Raw genomic sequence first — 15,141 nt, forward strand, 5'->3', positions numbered from 1 at the left:
CCATCCACCTTCACAGGAAACCCATCCCCTATTAGTCGAGGGCAGAGTCCAGCAGTCCTCAGCCCTGTTGCCAGCCCTTCTGCTGGAAACCCCACACCATCTGTTCCAGCTAACTGTTGGGGAGGGAGGCCGACTACCCCGCCTCCCTGGAACTCTGTAGTTGTTGCTGGTGCTGGGCAGAGGTTGGTAACACTCTGCCCTGTTGCCAGCACTTCTGCTGGGGACTCCGCATCCTCCGCTCCGGCTAACCGTTGGGGCAGGAGGCTGGCTTCCTCCACTCCCAAACTGTGTAGCTGCCATTGGGGAGGTGAGCCGGCTGCTTCCTTTTCCATTCCCTCATCTGGTTGCTTGGACAACATGTCTATGGTACTGTCTCCCAGGTGCACTGATCTTTGCTGGGGAGGGAAGGCTGCTTCCTCCACCCTGACCAACTGTTGGGGAGAGAAAACACACACCTCCTCTCCCTTCTCCCCCTGTATCTGCTGCTGGGAAGTGATTGCCACCTTCTCACCCTGGGCCTCCGAAACTGCCACAGGTGTGGGGCAGAGGTCTTGGACCCTCTGTCTGGTTGCCAGATCTTCAGCTGGAGAAGTTTGTTGTAACTCCACAGATACTGCGGTTGGTGCTGGGCAGAGCACAGTGAAGTTTGGCCCCAATAGCAGCTCTTCTGCTGGAGGCTCATCAGGTTGTTCTTCCTCAGCAGAAAAGTCTATTAAATCCCCTACCTCTATAACTGGTGTCTGTGGATAGAGGTTCACCATCTCCTGTCCGTGGAACTCAGAAGATGCCATCGGTGCTGAGCAGAGCGCAATGAAGTTTGGCCCTAATCCCAACTCTTCTGCTGGGGGCTCACCCGATGGTTCTTCCTCAGCAGAAAAGTCTATCAAATCCCCTGTCTCTGCAACTGGTGTCTGGGGATGGAGGTTCACCATCTCCTGTCCATGGAATCCAGAAGATGCTATCAGTGCTGGGCAGAGGTTAGCACTTCAGGTTTGGGGATGGCAATCTCCAGATTTTCCACTGCAGATTCTCTGGCATGCTGCTGGACAGGCACATTCCTCCATCCAAGATCATCCCATGCAGAAACAGGATCATCAAGGTCAGTCAGCACTTGCTGCATCCGCCATAAGATCTCCGCCTCCCTAGCTGTGAGGGCAGGTTGGCAAAGCACACTATTGCTCTGCCACATTGCCGACTCTTCAGCCAGGATTTCCGGGTTGTCAGCTGGTATTTCCTGATAGTCCCAGGCAAAGGGAGCCCAGCCCTGGCACTGAGCAATGTCTAGCAGCCATCTGTAGGCGATCTCTAGCTCCCATTCCTGAACGGCCAGAAACTCCAAATCTTCCTGTGCCCAGTGCACTTCCGAAATGTTCAGTAGCCCTTCTCTGAAATCCATGATTTCGTCCAATTGCCACTCCAAATCACTCCCAAAGTTAGAGTCCCGTTACAGGAAGTATTCAAAAATGAGGTGTATAGTGAGGAAACTATGCCTTGAGTCATTGGGCAAGAACGACACCTAGTTTTAAAAGCTGTGGAGGACGTAGACCAGTCATGGTTCCGAGTTAAAGATTCCAGAAAATGTAAAAATTGAATATAATAGAATTTTTCAGATTCAGGAATGTCATACGTGTCTTTCAGGTCCTGGAAGGTACATATGCTCTGTGTGAATAGCAATGAGGAAACCGTTGTCAGGCCTGTGGAGCGCCACCAGTTATAGCTGAGTGGATAGTCAAGGCCTGGAGGGAATAGTGGACAGTTGAAGATGTGGGGAAATGAGACCTGCCAAGTATTTCCCAAACAAAGAGTGTGAGCTAAACCACTTTAGGGACCAGATCAGTGTAGGTCCATGCAGGCACCAGGTTACCCCCAAACAGTTGGACCAAAAGGTGCGATTTGCACAGCTTTATAATAATTGGTCACATTCGGTACACCAAATCTACTTCGGCCTTCTGTTTATAGGGTACTAATTTACTTATTATCGATTTGGTCAAACTCCAAATGAATTTCAGGATAAGATGCTGTAAAGAGTGAAGCACATGGGGGCAGGATGGTCAGAACTCAAAAAGGATAGAGGAGTTTCGGGAGAAAGGTCATTTTGATCGAGTGGATGCATCCCCCAATGACCAAGGGGGTCATTGAAATAGGAAGTGGGTTTGCAAAGGTCACAGAATGGGATCAGATAGAGAGATATTTAAGGAGATCTAATCCCGGAAGGGAGGTAAAGTTATGCAAAAGAGAGCATATAGGAAGTGAGGTGTGCGTAGACATTACATATGCATCATCGGCAAACATTGCCATTTTGTGGTGCACACCTACTAACGCGATTCCGTGTGTATTAGGGTTCAAGCTAACATGTTCTGCCAATAGTTCCATGGCAACTATGAATAGTAGAGCAGGCTTGTCAAATCGCACAAGATAGGAAAGCTGGGAGATTTGTAGCCCATATATTTCACCAAAGCCGAGGGCTTGGAGTAGAATAAGAGTATGTTTCTAAACATGGGACCAGACAAAACAAAAATGTTATAATGAAAAGAGAATGTGAATAGGATTAGACACAAATAATCCAAAAATGTACAAGATTGGGGGAGGTACCTGAGAAAGGATCAATTCGAAAAGGAAAAGTGTGAGAATCAGCATTTGGGCATAGGTTCAAAGAAGAAGTCTCAGAAACCTTGTAGTAAAAAGTCTCCAAGGCACCCTGGGATATAAAGTTCAGGGTGTAAATAAGGGCCTAGTTACACAGCACCAGTGTGTGGTGATTTTTTTTCAGTAATACAAAGACTACATTACTGTGTGAATTGATGTGAAATATAACCCATGACACTGCATTTGCCATTAAAGATAGAAAAAAACTCGCATGCGGGGGGGGGGGGGGGGGGGGGTAAACGATTTTTCGTGGGCAATGACTAGTGTTAGCGCTTCAATCAGCGCGGCACCATGCTTGATATGGTGTCCGGGCGATTGAAGCACATTATTTATATTATTACATTGTAGTAATAAATGAAATAGTTCAACTCACCATAATGCACGATCAGTGGGAGCCCTGAGTGTCACTTGCCACTGTCGCCTGCCACCAGATGCGGAATGTCACTTGCCACGCTGCCTGCCACAAGATGTGGATTGTCACTTGTCATGCCACCTGCCACGTTTCCTGTCACCAGATGCAAAATGTCACTTGCCACGTCACCTGCCACGCTGCCTACCACAAGATGTGGATTGTCACTTGCCACGCCACCTGTCACATTTGCCTGTCACCGGATGCAGAATGTCACTTGCCACGCTGTCTACCACAAGATGTGGTTTGTCACTTGCCACGCCACCTTGCCTGTCACCAGAAGCGGAATGTCACTTGCCACATGTCACTTGCCACACTGCCTGCCACCACTGCATTGGTGGCAGCACTGGTCCATTTATCAGAGGCAGGCCTCTGTGCAGCGGTGGGTTCCGAATGAAGGCAGGAGATCGGTGATGCGGGGCGGGCAGTGAGAGTTGATGTCAGCTCTCTGCTCCCTGCCGCACCTTCGACACTGAGGCTGACAGGACACCGGCTGTGAGGGCGGAAGAGTGGTGATGCGGGGGGCGGAGAGAGATGAGGTCATCTCTGCTTGTCCGCTCGCTTCTTCCATCCATCCTTCTCATATGCCGGCGGCTTGGCTGTCTTCTGCCGCCTGCCCGCGTGTCTCTTTGCGGCTGCCCGCACCCGCGGCCCGGCTGTAGAAAGGCCATGGCCCAGGGGTTGACAACATCTGCTCTACAGGATTAAGAATGTACTTGTAACTCTTCCTAAAGGTCAAGGAAATGACCACCACTTGTAACTGTAAAGCTGCAAGGAGGTGTAGGAAAACTGTGCTTTTTGTGAAGCAGCTAGTAGGAACAGGTAGTGGAAAACAACAGAGAGAGGAGAGCAACATGACACACTGGGGTTGATTTACTAAAGGCAAATCCACTTTGTACTACAAGCGCACTGCAAGTGCACTTGGATGTGCAGTCACTTTAGATCTGAGGGGAAAATCTGAAATGAGGGAAAGCTCTGCTGATTTAATGATCCAATTGTGTACAAGCAAAAATACTGTTTTTTTTATTTTCCTTTCCTGCAATGTCCCCCTCAGAACTACAGCGACTGCACTTCTAAGTGCACTTGCAGTGCAAAGTGGATTTGCCTTTAGTAAATCAACCCCACTGTGTACGTTTCCAAAAGTGAAATAAAGAGCTGAGACTTCTTTAAGCTAAGCTAGAGCAAATGGTAGTAGATTTTGCCCACCTCTAGGGGTGGGAGGCCAACCTGACTGTGAGGAAAGCTTCTGAACAGTCCAGTGGGCTGAAAAGTTAAGGGTCTGCAACAAATGGTTTAAATTGTGGTGGCTGAAGATGGCTGGAGGGGGTGAACAGATCATACATATGCAGTAGAGGAGGGCAAATCAAAAGGAAGGTGTAATTGGGGATAGTGTGGCCAGAACCACCTGCCCTCTAACTGCCTCAATGCATTCCTCGAGAGATTTTCCAAATAGGAGCTCACCTTCAAAGAGCATACGCAAAGGACACCTTTACCAAGCAGGGTTAGCTTACCATGGTCTAAGGCTCAGTTCACACCAATGCATGTGTACGGGCCATGTTTTTTCTGGCACTGCAACCCAATCATTTAAATGGGCTGCCATGCCTGCGTTTACCGCAGAAAAAGGTGCACGCCCCTTTTTAAAAACTCGGTCCGCAGGGCAATTACAAGGTCTTTTTGCCAATGCAATTTCCCTTTAATTCCTGCACCCGCAGCCATTCACATAGATGTGAACCGAGCATAAGCCGTAAAATTCTGCACATATGCACAAAAATTAAGAACATTCTGGAGATTTGTCAAATTACACTCTCCATGGCTCTATGCAGAATATTAGGGCCAGGGGTAGGAGCTGTATCCTTGCAGAAAGAACAGTCCAGTTTTCCTTAAGGCTAGTACACACTAGTAGCGTCTGAAAATACGAAACCCGGAAGACCAGGCAAAGACGAAAGCTCCGGGGACCAGGGAAAGCTGTGACAGCGTAGTGCTTGAGGACTCCATTTGTAGCCAAGTCTGTCATAATGTACTTGTATGCAGTGCATACTAGTACATTATGCCTTACACCTGCAGGGAGTCTCCATTTTTAAATTTATCAGCAAAACTTCAGCACCACTTTAAACAAAGCAGGTACTGACAGCTACAGGTGTGGTCTGAAGCGGAAAGGGCTCTACAGGTTAGCTGTAGGCTTGGGGATAAGGTTCAAAGATTTGCATTTGGTCAACTTCTGGCGAAAGAATTTGCAGGTTCACCATCTGAAATAATAACCATCTATAATTCAGTGCCATGAATCACTACCAAACTTTGCCTTGAGTTGCAATCGCTAATAATTTCAAAAAGGAATGGTTAACCCAGCCGCCTTTTTATAAAAGGGTGGGCTCACAACAACGTGAGTGGGAGCTGTTAGAAAGAGCTTACAACTCTGTGTAGGAAGAGAGACCCTTTTTACATTTTGGCACTGGCATTGTTCATCTTCCCATACCTTTTGATTGACATTAGCTTGCTTATTAGCTTTACAAATGGCCAGAATCAAAGAAGATTGTATGCCCGAACCCCAAAAACTGGCGAACTTAAAACAAGATTTTTGATACAGTTTTCGAAGTGTACCCACACAGATTCACTCATCCTTACCTAGGGTGTTAACTGGTTAAAAATTGTTGGGGCATCTTGTTTGCTAAATTAAGTTTTACTGGAGTGTGCATTTTGAGTTTCCAAAATGTGGCTTATTTCGATTTTGCAAATACATTTGGCAGTTTTTACCGATATGTAGTTTGCAAAATTGCTACATTTTTGTGTTCGTTCTACTTGTGCAACCTTAAAGAGCCGGTTCACACAGGGGTGACCTGTCAGGCGCCTGACAAGTTGTGCTCCATGCATTGCAATGAAACGATTCTAATAGGAGCGACTCAAGTCGCTCTGACTTAGAAAAGAGTTGGGGCGACTTCAGAGCGGCTTGCATTGATTTCTATACAGAAGTCGTTTTGCAAGCCGCGCTGTACGGGGCAGCTTCAGAGTCGGATGCCCGTGTCAGCCAGCACTAACTAATGACCCTTGCCCTGAGTGCTACACAATGTCTTGGAAGTCACAAAAGGATTTTATGCTTTATTTCAATATTTGTAATTTAATGAACAACTTGTAGAGGAATTTATTGCTTATTTAGCAAATACTGGATTACGCTGTTGAAAAGTGAATGAAGATGAGCTTTAGATTAGATGAATTTTAAAAAGGACAAGCATACTTTTCATCATTCTCATTTGCCCTACTAAAACAAACCTGTTCTATTTTATAACAATAGGAGGAATTGAAAACGCTCATAAACATGGCCATCTAAGCTTTTTCCTTTCTCCAGCTGGGAAAAATTAAATGATGATTTAATTCAACTATTGATAAAAAAATAGGATTTTTTCATCATATTTACCTATAAAATCTTTTTCTTTGAGTACATCATGGGACACAGAGTTAGGCTAATATTCATTACCTGCTGGGTTATACTTTATCTCCAGGTGAATGGACACTGTTAGACTAAAGGTCTTTAGACAGGAAGTGATTCCCTATATAATCCCTCCCATACAGGAAGTACTTCCATTTTGTAGCAAGCACTGAATCCTCAAAAAGAGGGGCAGGACTTCTGTGTCCCATGATGTACTCAAAGAAAAGGATTTTACAGGAAAGTATGATGAAAAAAATCTATCTATCCTATTTTCTTTTTCATACATCATGGGACACAGAGTTAGGTTAATATTCATTTCCTGCTGGGACTTTCCAGAGCAATAGCCTTGAGGGGAGGGAGACACCCTGCCAAACAATAGCCATCAGACCTTATACGGCAGTCCGCAGTATACTGCGGCTGAAAGAGCTGAATCCTCGGCTGCTAGACACATTCACTTGATAACGTTTTGTGAACGTATGCACTGAAAACCAGGTAGCAGCCTTACAAATCTGAGCCACAGATACCTGATGGCAAAAACCCCAGGAGGTTCCTACACCCCTGGTAGAATTAGCTCTCACCCTAAAGGGAGGAGCTTTATGTTTCAGACCATAGTCCTGAATGACCAATTGACCGACCCAATTGGCAATGGAAGCCTTGGAAGCTGCCTGCCCCTTCTTGGGTCCTTTTGGTAAAACAAAAAATGAATCTGATCCTCGAATCTCCGCAGATCTAGACAAATAAACCTTGACTGCCTGGACAATGTCCAAAGAAAGCAGTCATCTCTCTTCCGCCGAACGAAGCCGAAAGAAAAAAAAAAAAAAAAAAAAAAAAGGATTTTTATAATAGCTTACCTGTAAAATCCTTTTCTTTGCAGTACATCACAGGACACAGAGCCATAGTAATTACTATGTGGGTTATAGGCCACCTTCAGGTGATGGACACTGGCACGCCCTAAGACAGGAAGTCCACTCCCTATATAACCCATCCGACTATTGGAAGTACCTCAGTTTTTGTAGCAAAGCAATACACGTGTATGCCAGAAAGAAGGGAAGGACCTCTGGGTCCTGTGATGTACTTCAAAGAAAAGGATTTTACAGGTAAGCTGATAAAAATCCTATTTTTCTTAAATCGTACATCACAGGACACAGAGCCATAGTAATTACTATGTGGGATGTCTCAGAGCAATGCCAACTGAAGGGAGAGAGACAACAAAATTAGGGCACCATGAGATCAGAGGACTTATACTGCCACCCGCAGCACACTTCGCCCAAAGGCGATATCCTCATGGCTTTTTACATCTACCTGATAGAATCTGGTAAATGTATGGACTGAAGACCAAGTTGCGGCCTTGCAGATTTGAGCCATGGAGGCTTGGTGATGCACTGCCCACGAAGCACTAACAGCCCTTGATTTGAAAAGGTGGAATCTTCCGCTTTAAACCATAAGCTTGAACAATTACTTGTCAAATCCATTTGGAAATAGTAGATTTCGATGCTGCCTGTTCTCTTTTAGGGCCTTCAGGAAATACAAAAAAAACATCAATTTTCGAATCTTAGCAGTCGCCTTCAAGTAGACATTGACTGCTCTCACCACATCAAGAGAATGTAGTGACTTTTCTTCCGTAGAACCGAGTTCAGGAAAAAATGAAGGTAGAACAATATCCTGGTTTAAATGAAAACTTGACACTACCTTCGGTAGAAAGTTAGGATGAGGACGCAATACTACCTTATCCTTGTGAATATAATATGTCTCTTTACAAGAAAGAGCAGCCAACTCTGATACCCTTCTTGCAGAAGATATGGCTACCAGAAAATAGGAGGTGGCCTATAGCCACATAGTAATTACTATGCTGCTCTGTGTCCCGTGATGTACTCCAAGAAAAGGATTTTACAGGTAAGCTGTTATAGAAATCCTATTTTCTTTATCGTACATCATGGGACATAGGTCAGCATAGTAATAACTATGTGGGATGTCCCATAGCAATGCTATAGGAGGGGAGGGAGACACAACCGTAGGGCACCAACAGACTTGGATCTATACTGCTGCCTGCAGCACACTGCGCCCAAAGGCGATATCCTCATGCCCTTTTTTACATCCACTTGATAAAATCTGGTGAATGTATGGACTGCAGACCAAGTTGCGGCCTTGCAGATCTGAGCCATGGAGGCTTGGTGATGCACTGCCCCAGAAGCATTAACTGCTCTAGTAGAGTGCGCTTTGACATGAAAAGGTGAAGTCTTACCTTTTAACCATTAGGCCTGAATTATAACTGGTGGAATAAGCCGCATTACCCCTTGTATAAAACCCCAGACCAAAGAATGTGCAGTAAGTGGCCTTTGAAAAAAGCCAGATAAAGCCGAGACTGGGCCCTTAAAAGTACTCAAGGCCAGCTTCATTTGTACTTGTAGAAAAAACAAGAATTCTACCTATGTTATATTTCCGAGGGTGCCAACCCTAGGATTCACACCAGGAAACATAAGCCCTTCAGAGTCTATAATATATGACTCTGGAAGCCGGCTTCATTGTTGAAGGTAGAAATCATTGACCCGGACAGACTACGTCTCTTCAGAATGTGGGCTTCAAAAGCCAAACCGTCAAACTTAGATTTTTTTTTAAGGTAGGATGGAATATTAGCCCCTATGAGAGTAGGTCTGGCCGTAGTGGAAGAGACCATGGATCCTCCACCGCAATCTTTACGATTTCTGCTTACCAGGTCCTTCTGGGCCATGCTGAGGCTACAAGAATTACCGGCTTTCTTTCCAGCTTGATCCTGCAAAGAAGCCGTGGCAGCAACTGAATAGGGAAAAAAGCCTCAGTGAAAATTGACCCCATGGGGTCACCACGCATCTGTCTCGCATGCGAGTGGATCCCTTGTCCTTGACATAAAGTTGACTAACTAAATGTTGAACCTGGACACCAAAAGATCTATGTCCGGGATCCCCCATCTTTGGCATATAACCAGAAAGATTTTGGGGTGAAGGGACCACTCCCCCGGGAACAACTGCGGCAACTCACGTAGTCCGCCTGCCTATTCTCTATTCCTGGAATGAACACTGCCAATAGGCAAGGAACATCCTTTTCCGCCAAAGCTAGAATATGGTCCACCACTCTGAGCTGCTTAACTTAGTGCCCCCTTGGCGATTTGATACAGGCCACAGCTGTGGCATTGTCGGATTGGATCCTGACAGGACAATCCCGTAACCTGACTGTTCAGGGCTTCAGAGCCAGACGTGCTGCCCGAATCTCTAGGATGTTGATGGGCAAGGCTTTTTCGGTTCTGGACCACTGTCCCTGGACAGTTGTCTTTTCCAGTACTGCTCCCCAACCTGAAAGGTTGGCATCTGTCGTTACCACTTTCCAGGTAACTGGTATGAAGGTTTTTTCCTTCTGCAGATTCCCGGATACCGAGCACCAACTGTTGCTCTGGAACACCTTTGGGGACAGCCACATTGGCAAATCTAGAGCTTGAACCGTTTTGATCCAAGCAGACAGGATACTGTTTTGCAACAGTGCCGAATGGAACTGGGCATAGGGAGCCGCTTTGAATGAAGCCAACATCTTTCCTAACAACCTCATACAAAGTCGAATGGAGGAATTTCTTATCGACATGACCATCTGCACCAGCTCTCTTATGGCATTGATCTTTGCCTGAGGCAAGAACACCTTTTTCTGGGCTGTGTCTATGATCAGACCCAAGTACTCCAGCCTTTCTAGCGGTTTTAAGGAAGACTTCTCTAATTTAAGAATTCAACACAGATTTTTCAGGTATTTGGTTGTATTGCGCACGCTTTGCTCCAAACGAGTCACCGACTGGTCTATTTAGCAATAGATCATCTAGGTACGCCAAGACTGTTATGCCTTGTGCCCTTAACCTGGCTAGAAGTGGGGCCAGAACTTTTGTAAATACCAGGGGTGCTGTAGCTAGCCCGAAGGACAAGGCTACAAACTGAAAATGCTGCTGTTCTACCTTGAACCGCAGAAACTCTTGGTGAGTGGGAAATATAGGGGACATGCAGATATGCATCCTTGATGTCGATAGACGCCAGAAGTTCTCCTCCTTGTAGGATAGAAACCACTGATCTGATCGACTCCATGCGAAAGGAGCGGATCTTCAGGAACTGATTTAAATTTTTTAGATCTAGAATGGGTCCAACATCTCCATTCGGTTTTGATACCGTAAAGAGGTTTGAAAAACCCCAAACCTTGCTCTTCTGTGGGGATTTGTATGGTCACCCCCTGAGCCAGTAATTGGTCTAGTGCCTGAAACAGAGATTGCCCTTTCCTCTGGATCTTTGGGAACGTTTGACCTCAGAAAACGAGACGGTTACAGCACCTGGTATTCCCAGGTGGTCTCCCGTCCAGGTACTAACCAGGCCCAACCCTGCTTAGCCTCCGAGATCAGGCGCTTTCAGGTCGATGTGGCCGTAGGCGGAAACTCCCGAAATTCTAGTTTGTATCCTAAAGACACTGTGGAGATGACCCATCTGTCCTGAATTTCCTCTTGCCAGACTTCTGAGTACTGCAGAAGTCTTCCCCCAACTCTGGCGAATGACTCACCCTGGCTTGCCATATCTGGTATTTCCAGAGAGGATGACCGTGTGGAGGCACAACTGGAGTTCCCAGCACCTGGGGGTGGAATTTTTAGTACCTTTTTTATGGTGTCTTTTTTTTCTTTTTTGGAAGTTATAGTGCGAAGCACAAAATCAGAGGCACTAAGTAATGCACTACAGGAAGTCCCCGAGTTACAAACATCCGACTTGCGAACGACTCCTACTTACGAATGGGACAGCGGGCACATTCAATGGAACCTTTTCAACGGCGGGCACGTTTGATGGAACCTTTTTGACGGCTGCACATTCGATTGAGCATTTTAGACGACGGGCACATTCGACGGAGCCTTTTCGACGGCGGGCACATTCGACGGAGCCTTTTTCGACAGCGGGCACATTCGACGGAACATCGGAAAACGATATATCTGCCGTTCTGACCATGCTGTTCCGACTAACGAACATATTCGACTTAAGAAAAATCCTACAGTCCCTAGCCTGTTCGTAACTCGGGGACTGCCTGTATTTGCTGAGCAATAGTCTAGCATACAAAGCCGCTATAAAGTTCAGCTTGGTGCTGAGTAACAATGTATTTCCTGTACTGGAAATGCCTGCATGCATGCATCCCTTACATGCCCCAGCGCTCCTGTGTCCTGTGTGTCAGACTTCCATCTCTTCAGTTCATCTGATAGGGATCTTTTGTTAATGAGAAGTGTTTGTTTAAATGCTTCAGGTGCAAGCTCTGCTCGCGTCCCCAACGTCCCACACACATCGCCGCGCCTAAGCAACGCCCCTTCGCCACTAACCAGCCCCCCTATGTGGGGAATCTTCACTGACTCCATTTAGGCATGCAAAGCTGTAAGGTAATACAACACAGGGAGCCGCCACCGCACCCCCTGGGGATAGGAGGAGGGGGTTGAAGAGAGTGTACAAACTGCTGCTGTACCCCCAGCCCCTTAGTTCCCCCAGGGGGGAGAGGAACATGCCATCTTTTGTTCAATTAAGAATTCCCCTGGCTGCTGAGACCACACACATGCTGTTTTAGCTGGAAACTGAGCTGACGGAGAGCAACGTATCAAGGTATGTGCATTTACTCCCTCTAGTGGAGACTTTAAGGCATACAACATTTTACTCATGGAAGAAAAAAACCACAGGTGGACTTTTTACAGTTCCTGGGCTTCTTCCCTTACCTTATCCTCGCTGCAGGATACTGCTGTAACAGACAGATCCAAACTTCACCCATCATGGGGGGCTGCGCTAGCAAACCTTCAAGGACCGGGTCTCTTTTTATCGGGGTTCCACTGCCTTGGACCTGTATTAGCACCCCGCCAAGAAAAACTTCAGGTAATGTAGGCATGACCAGGCCTTACAGGCAAAACCTCGTGCTTCATATACGAGGCTCGGGTACCATCCACCTTGGCCTTAGTGGCAACTTTGGATGGAACTGGTCTGAGGAGGCTGTTTAAATCCAGTAAGGATCCCTCCAGTGGAGCTCTTCAGAGCACATCTTCACTCGTGACCAACACCTTAGACACTGGCGAAAAAACTGAGGTGTTCCCAATATGGGAGGGGTTATATAGGGAGGCAACTTCCTGTTTATGATGTGCCAGTGTCCATCACCTGAAGGTGGCCTATAACTATATAGTAATTATTATGCTGCTCTGTGTCCCGTGATGTACGATAACGAAAAACTAGTTTCCTTGTCAAAAGGACCAGGGGAATATGTTGTATCGGCTCAAAATGCTGCTTCTGTAATGCTGACCAAACTAAATTCAAGTCCCAAGGGTTCAGGGATGACCTAACCGGAGGATTAAGCCGCGTTACCCCCTGAATAAAGCTATGAACCAAAGAATGCACAGCAAGTGGTTGCTGAAATAATACTGATAAGGCCTGGCCCTTGATAGTACTCAAGGCCAATTTCATTTCTAACCCCATTTGTAGACAGTCAAGGATTCTACCTATGACATACTTCCTGGGGTGCCAACCCTTGGATTCACACCAGGAGACATATGCCTTCCAGACTCTATAATATATGATTCTGGAGGCCGGCTTCCTTGCATTAACCAAGGTGGATACCACTGAACCTGACAGCCCATGCTTCTTCAGAATGTGGGTCTCAATAGCCAAACCATTAAAATTTAGTATTTGTAAGGTAGGATGGAATACTGGACCTTGCGAGAGAAGGTCTGGACGTGGTGATAGGGTCCATGGGTCCCCTACAGCCATCTTTTTTCAACCATCTCTGCAAACCAAGATCTCCTGGGCCACAAGAATCACTGACTTCCCTTCCTGCTTGATCCTGCAAAGAAGTTGTGGAAGCAGCAGAACAGGAGGGAATGCACAAATCAGTGAAAACTGATTCCACGGGAATACCAAGGCATCTGTTCCACACGCTAGCGGATCTTTTGTTCTTGACACAAAGTTGTCAATCTTTTTGTTGAACCTGGACGCAAACAGATCTATGTCCAGAATCCCCCATCTTTGATATATTGCCAGGAAGATATCGGGGTGAAGAGACCATTCTCCCGGGAACAACTGCTGGTGACTCAAGTAGTCCGCCTGCCAATTCTCTATTCCTGGAATGAAGACTGCCGACAGGCAAGGTACATTGTTTTCTGCCCAAGTTAGGATGATTCACCTCTCTTTGGGCCGCACGACTTCTCGTGCACCCCTGGTGATTGATATAGGCCACTGCTGTGGCATTGTCGGATTGGATCCGGACAGGACAATTCCGAAATCTGAACGTCCAGGCCCTCAGGGCCAAGCGTGCTGCCCGAATCTCTAGAATATTGATGGGCAAGGTCATTTCTGACCTGGACCATTTCCCTTGGACAGTCGCCTCTTCCACCTGTTACCACCTTCCAGGTAACTGGTAGGAAGGATTTTCTTTTATGCAGATTCTTGGTTATCAACCAATCTTTGCCTGGGGTAAGAATACCCTCTTCTGGGCTGTATCTATGATCAGACCCAAGTATTCAAATCTCCTTGATGGTTTTAAGGAATATTTCTCTAGGTTGAGAATCCAACCTAGATATTCCAGGTAGTTTACTCTGGTGACCATACTTTGGTCTAAGCAGGCTACCGACTGCTCTATCAAGAGCAGATCGTCTAGGTACGCTAAAATCGTTACACCTTGAGCTCTTAATCTGGCTAGAGGAGGGGCCAGAACCTTTGTAAATACTCAAAGAGCAGTAGCTAGTCCGAAAAGCAGAGCTACAAACTGAAAATTAAGATTTTCTATCTCGAACTGTACATATTTCTGGTGAGCGGGGAAAATCGGCACATAAAGGTATGCATCCCTGATGTCGATTGACGCCAGAAGTTCTCCACCTTGTAGGATGGAGACCACTGATTGGATTGACTCCATGCGAAAAGAGCGGATATTCAAAAAACGGTTTAGATCTTTGAGATCTAGAATGGGTCGGACATCTCCATTTGCTTTGGGTACTGTGAAAAGGTTTGAATAAAACCCCAATCCCTGCTCTTCTATGGGGACCACTGAGACAAAAGATGGTCCAATGCTTGAAAGAGACTTCTTTTTCTCTGGATCCCTGGGAACGTTTGATCTGAGAAAACGAGGAGACGGGGACTCTCGGAACTCTACTTTGTACCCTAGAGTAATTGAGGAAGCCACCCATTTGTCTTGACACTCTTCCTGCCAGACCCTTGAGAACTGCAGAAGTCTTCCCCCCACTTGAGCGAGCGGGGGCGCCCCTTCATAAGGAGGCTTTAGTATTTTGTTTTGTAGGTTTCCTTCCCCAGGACTTCTGTTGTCCCTGGGGTTGACCCTGAGGTTTACCTCTTGAATTTGACGGTGGAGGCTCGTTTAAATGAAATACGCTTACTCCTTTTCCTAACTGGCAAAAGGGCCAGGAGCTTTTTGCAGGGCGCTTCGGCTGACCAATTTTTCAACCAAAGTATTCTACACATATGCACCAGCCCCAGCGTAAGGCGTGAGCCCTGGAGAATAGAATCTCTCATAGCGTCTACTGCAAAACATAATGGTAGCTCAGCCAAATCTTGGGCCTGCTGATCAGGAATAATCTTGAGCACCTGTTTAAACTGGTCTCTCAAGGATTGACATACAACAATTGCTGCCAGCGCAGGCTGAGTTACTG

General features: G+C 46.4%; 1 protein-coding gene and 1 pseudogene across 4 annotated transcripts in view; both read right to left on the minus strand.

Moving 5' to 3' along the window:
* PGAP1 (post-GPI attachment to proteins inositol deacylase 1) overlaps nt 1-15,141 on the minus strand; it is a 479,543-nt gene that overhangs the window by 244,239 nt on the left and 220,163 nt on the right. The window lies entirely within an intron of this gene.
* Nucleotides 10,798-10,906, minus strand: LOC141101978 (5S ribosomal RNA; annotated as a pseudogene).

Source organism: Aquarana catesbeiana, linkage group LG06 (assembly GCF_042186555.1).
Source record: "Aquarana catesbeiana isolate 2022-GZ linkage group LG06, ASM4218655v1, whole genome shotgun sequence".
Classification (NCBI taxonomy): Eukaryota; Metazoa; Chordata; class Amphibia; order Anura; family Ranidae; genus Aquarana; species Aquarana catesbeiana.